Below are 5,378 nucleotides of genomic sequence, written 5' to 3' on the forward strand. Positions count from 1 at the left end.
TCTCTGATAACTGCAGCCTCTAATCTGAAAAATGCAGGATGAGGTTATACGGTGCAGGTCTGCATGTTATCTGCGTCAGTACTAAACCTACGTTAGTTCTTAGTTGGGTCAGACCTGAATTCACGATATTCCAAGGAATGTTTTTAATGTGGTGCATCACAGCAGTGTTGAGAACAGCCTCACTTCACCATCTTAGCAGCTGGTATATAGGTAGAAAAATGAAGACTGACCTGAGCCTCTCCAGTTTACAGTTTGGACTCTCCAGTCCAGAACAGAGCCGCTTCACTCCTGAATCCTGCAACGGGTTGTAGCTCAGGTCCAGAACCCTCAGATGGGAGAGGTTGGACTTCAGAGCTGAGGCCACAGAATCACAGCTGGTCTCTGATAACCTGCAGCCTCTTAGTCTAAAATAACAATTATTTTGAGAGAAGACAAATAAAAATCAACATGTACCAGAGCAAAACACAGCTTCCAAGCAACAAACCTCTGGTCCTGCACCGGCTTATCTGCCGTATGTTCCTATTTTGGGTTCTTTCAGGGCGGTTGGACAAGATCTACAGCGTATGTAAAGTGTGTGTAGGTCAAAATACCTTCCAAGTTTGTGAGACCACATTTCTCAATAGCACTCAACTCTTGTCAGGAGTTGGGACAAAGCGACCCACTCCTGACAGGTGGGCGATGCTGCAGCGACCCTGCAATCCCTACACTCTCTGGTGAAACCAAATCAAAGGTTTTAGACACTGCTGGATGCTGGAAGGGTGGCTATAGTCTGGACGCATCGTTCCCCTGACTGCACATTTCTCCAACAATGATTGGCAGCTGGTGTCACTTGTTCTCCAGATGAGAGAAGGAAAGAGAGCCCCCCCACAGTGTGTTTGATTGCCCCACTGCAAGCTCAATGCTGCCAGAAAACATTGCAGGAGCATCAATTCCCCTCAGGGCATCAACAAGGAGCTCAGGAAAAGGTGCAGCTGCCACCTACTAGAGACAAGCACACTGAGCTGAGATTCAAAGCCCTCTCCTCCCAAGAGAAGAGCTTGTTTGTTGGAGGCTCTTCTGGGCGATACCTGGTGCCACAGCTCCAGCTCAGCCCGTCTCTGGAGCTGAGGTGGAGCTTAGCAAGTTTCATGGTTCTCCACCACTTCCTCTCGCTGAGGACCTTCTCAGCTGGTGGTTTCTGCTCCACCTTCCAAGTTGAGCAGGTGATACTTCTGCATTCCTGCCACCAGTGTCTCTGCAGAAAGAGTCTTCTCTACTGTTTTATATTAGATTGAATAAAATTAGGATTTTTGGCTGATGTCTTAGATGTGTGACTTGACTAAGAGCAGGTTTTTCTTTAATAACATAGAGAGATTCGATGAGAAGAGCAAATGTATTATTTTATGAGCTACTTCCACTACTATTATATACACATACTTCCATATTGTCTTAGATTGCAAGCTGCATTTATTGCATCGTTCATAGAAAGTCATATTTGTGAGGAGAAAAACTCCAATAAGGTCATTTTCTTTAATGACCATTACAACAGAAGGAGGCGATGAACAAACAGATTTATCTAAAAATGTGTGAAAACTTATGGATGGAAACCTTTTTAAAATGGTTGCATGTGTAGAATCGGTGTAGAATCAACTTGTTGACTTCTGATTTGGACTCCAATGGAAGTGAGGTGCAACAATTGTGGATGCTGAAAGCTTCAGATCTTCATGAAGGTTTCTGTGGTTGGACTGACCTGCTGCCCCTTTAAGAGGGAGGCAGGTTTGGGCTTCTGGCTGGAATGAAGCCACCTCAGATGAGAATGACTGCAGGCTTTCGGTACCAAGGTTTAACAGGGTGCTCACTTCACACTTGGGCTTTTCTCTTTTTTGGGATGGCTTTTCTCAGTAGAGAAGGGGCATGGCACACTGCAGCAGCTTTCTTTTTGGGGTTGCTAGTTTTCCTTCTGATCTTTAAAAGACAGGAAGAACCATTTTTGATTGGTCTGAATGTTGGGCGGTTTTGTGGCCAGCCTAAAATAAAACAAGACAAATCTACAACTGATACTTCCTTTCTAGTCATTGATGACCATCCTCACATGGGACAGATTTCCACAACCAATTTAATACTGCAAATCTGTCCTGTGTGGTCTTTTTTCTGAGAACTGTAACACTACGTTTATAACAAAGATCAAACATGGAAACAGTTATTGTCTAACTAGTTACACCTGGGAAAGTACTGGATCATCTCTGACTGACCTGAGAGTCTTCAGCTCACAGAGAGGATCCTGGAGAGAAAACCACAGAGCCGCTTCACTCCTGGATCCTTCAGCTGGTTCCAACTCAGGTCCAGAACCCTCAGATGGGAGGGATTGGACCTCAGCGCCGAGGCCAGAGAGTCACAGCTGATCTCTGATAACCTGCAGTCCCACAGCCTGGAAAAGGAATAAATGGGGGGCAAATAAAAACATTTCTAAATCTGAAAATGAAGAGAAAAGCAGAAAATGTAAAGAAATTTAGAAAAGACCAACAGAGGCCTCCTGACCTGAGCGTCTCCAGTCTGCAGTTTGGATGCATCATTGCAGAAGACAGTAACTTTACTCGGCATCTGTCAGGTTTTGGTTCTCGCTTAAGCTCAGCTCCCGTAGATGAGAAGGGTTTGACGTCATTGCTGAGGCCACAACTTCCCAATGACTCGTTGAAAGAAAACTACCAGACAGTCTGTTGTGTATGAAACAAAAATAGTGAGTCAAACTTTGGGATTTCTCATCAACTTATCTGAGAATCTACCTCAACACAAATGTAGCTCATTTCCTGGAAAAGCTAAATTCAACACCGTAGAGCAACAGTTTGAACGACCATCAGATCTGAAATGCAACTGAATTATTCTCAACATTTGTCTTATTTTAGAACAGCTCATAATTACTCAATATTTAAAATGATTGTAGCAAATGGTTTAAAGAAACGTGCATTTTTATCTGTCTATCGGCTCTTTGGATATTTTGCATTTCATCCAATTTGTACGATGGTGCGTCAAGTCTTAATTCAGCGATCCGATCGATGACATCAGAGTCTCTGGTTGCATCGATTGCCCTCAGCTTCTGTTCTATCTGCCTGTTTCCCTTCAAATCATTTTCACTGCACCTTTTGTTGCTAGTGATGAAGTTGAAAGGGTCAAACAACTTTGTGGGTCACATAAAGGCTCCAAACGGAACCGCCACAAAGACCTAAAACACCCATTTAAACCAACGAGGCCGGCTGTTTTTACGTTGAACAAATGAAGCAAAATAGTCACGTGTCATTAGTTAAAATGTGTTTTTCTGTCGTTCGAATACGATGTTTACAAACAAACAAAAGTGATTTAATGACATGACAGTAATTTCATGATAGTCAGTTAACTTGTGGCTCCTATTATTCCTGCCTTATGTTGGTTGTCAGGACTGAACTTTGAACTTATATCCAGCCAGTGTTGAACATTTCTGGATGAATTGTTGTTGTTTTTTTTTAATTGGACGCTGCAATGGAGATAAAGAATTGAAGGAATGACCACTGGAGGGGGTATTGCTACCTGACATGATCCACTCGCTTGATTTAAACGCCGATGTCTGGCCCCAAAATCTTTACTTACACGAACTTCCTGCAGTTCCTCACAGCTGGAATCAGGCGACGTCGTCCCTCCTCTGAGGTGTTGTACTGCTGCAGGTTCAGCTCATCCAGAACCTCCTCTGACATCTGCAGCAGGTCGGCCAGAGCTGAACAGTGGATCTCTGACAGTCTCCTCTCTGATTTCTCCCCTGACTTCAGGAACTCTTGGATCTCCTGATGGACTGACTGATCCTTCATCTCCATCAGACAGTGGAAGATGTTGATGCTTCTGTTGGACAGATCTTCATCACTGAACCTCCTCCTGAAGTACTCCTCCTTCTGGGAGTCAGTGAAGCCTCGTACTTCTGTGATCCTGTCAACACACGAGGGAGGAATCTGATGGCTGCTGCAGGTCTGGAGGTGATCCAGATGAGAGCTGAGGGAAGCAGGTTCCCCTGGATGAGGTTCACCAGGAGCACCTCAACGGACGATACTTGTGTGACATCAGAGATGACCTGATGCTTGTTGAAACCCAGTGAAAATCTGCTTTCATCCAGGCCATCAAAGATGAACAGAAGTTTCCAGACAGTCAGATCTTCTGCTCTGATCTTCTGTAATGTTGGATGGAAAACATGAAGCAGTGAGAGAAGACTGTGCTGCTCATCTCTGATCAAGTTCAGCTCCCTGCATGAGAGCGGAAGCACCAGACTGATGTCTTGGTTCTCCAAACCTTCTGCCCAGTCCAGACTGAACTTCTGCACTGAGAAGGTTTTTCCAACGCCGGCGACACCGTTGGTCAGAACCACTCTGATGTGTCTCTGTTGCTCAGATAAGACTTTGAAGATGTCCTGGCACTTGATTGGAGTGTCCTGGATGTTCTTCTTGGAGGTTCTCTCAAGCTGTCTCACCTCATGTTGTGTGTCCACCTCCTCACTTTGTCCCTCAGTGATGTAGAGCTCAGTGTAGATCTTGTTCAGCAGGGTTCCACTTCCTGCTTCATGAGTTCCTTCAGTCACATGTTCACATCTTCTCTTCAGACTCATCTTATGACCTTCTATCACCTCCTGCAGATCACTTCCTGAACATAAGTAAACCAATGATTTCCATCTATAATAAATCATCAACACAACTACAAATTCATGACATCACAAATTAAATCTCATATTGAACAGTTTTACTTTGTTTGGGCTTCATTTCAGCATCTCCAGATCTGCTTCCAGATTGTGAACAAGAGGACTCTCCTGGTGGAGCTGACTGGTCCCAGTTTGATAGGATGTGCTCCCCCCTCTCACTATGAAACACATCTCTATTAGTCCTTTGATTTATAGGATGAAAGAACCTGATCAAGACTCAATATTGTTCCAGCATTTATGTCTGAATTCATCTTTCAGTTTAAACCTGATTCTTGTTTCTAATCAACAATATTCACATTAAGTCTGTAACTATATGACTGTCTGAGGTTTAAGTGTTAAACATCTCCAATAATAAACTCACAACCTGCTGCTGTTAATGTGACTAACAGCTGCCACACAAACACATCATCACGCTTTAGTTTTCTTACATTTCCTCTGAACTTCTGAAGTCTATTAATCTATCTTTGGACCGGTCACTCTTCAGGGACACACAGCTGGGCACTGTGGACTCTGCTCTGTCCTCGTCCATCCTGAGGAAACATCAGAAATAGTGATGAGACTGTGATGAAGGTAAATAATCTGTAGAGGTTGTAGTTAAATAATCCCAATTCACTGCATTTTTATCAAACAGGAACATTTCTAATCCATTCTGGATAACAACTGAATCAATAAATCAATGATGTCTCTG

At 43.7% G+C, this 5,378-nt stretch overlaps 1 long non-coding RNA gene across 1 annotated transcript; it reads right to left on the minus strand.

Moving 5' to 3' along the window:
- Positions 1-2,271: 2,271 nt before the first annotated feature.
- LOC130520591 (uncharacterized) lies at positions 2,272-3,836 on the minus strand. The gene is made up of 3 exons (XR_008948934.1): positions 3,601-3,836; positions 2,518-2,693; positions 2,272-2,407 (listed from the first exon to the last, which is right to left on the minus strand). It is a non-coding gene; the product is annotated as an uncharacterized LOC130520591 (long non-coding RNA).
- Positions 3,837-5,378: the final 1,542 nt, after the last annotated feature.

This window comes from Takifugu flavidus, unplaced genomic scaffold, assembly GCF_003711565.1.
Source record: "Takifugu flavidus isolate HTHZ2018 unplaced genomic scaffold, ASM371156v2 ctg435, whole genome shotgun sequence".
NCBI classification, from domain to species: domain Eukaryota; kingdom Metazoa; phylum Chordata; class Actinopteri; order Tetraodontiformes; family Tetraodontidae; genus Takifugu; species Takifugu flavidus.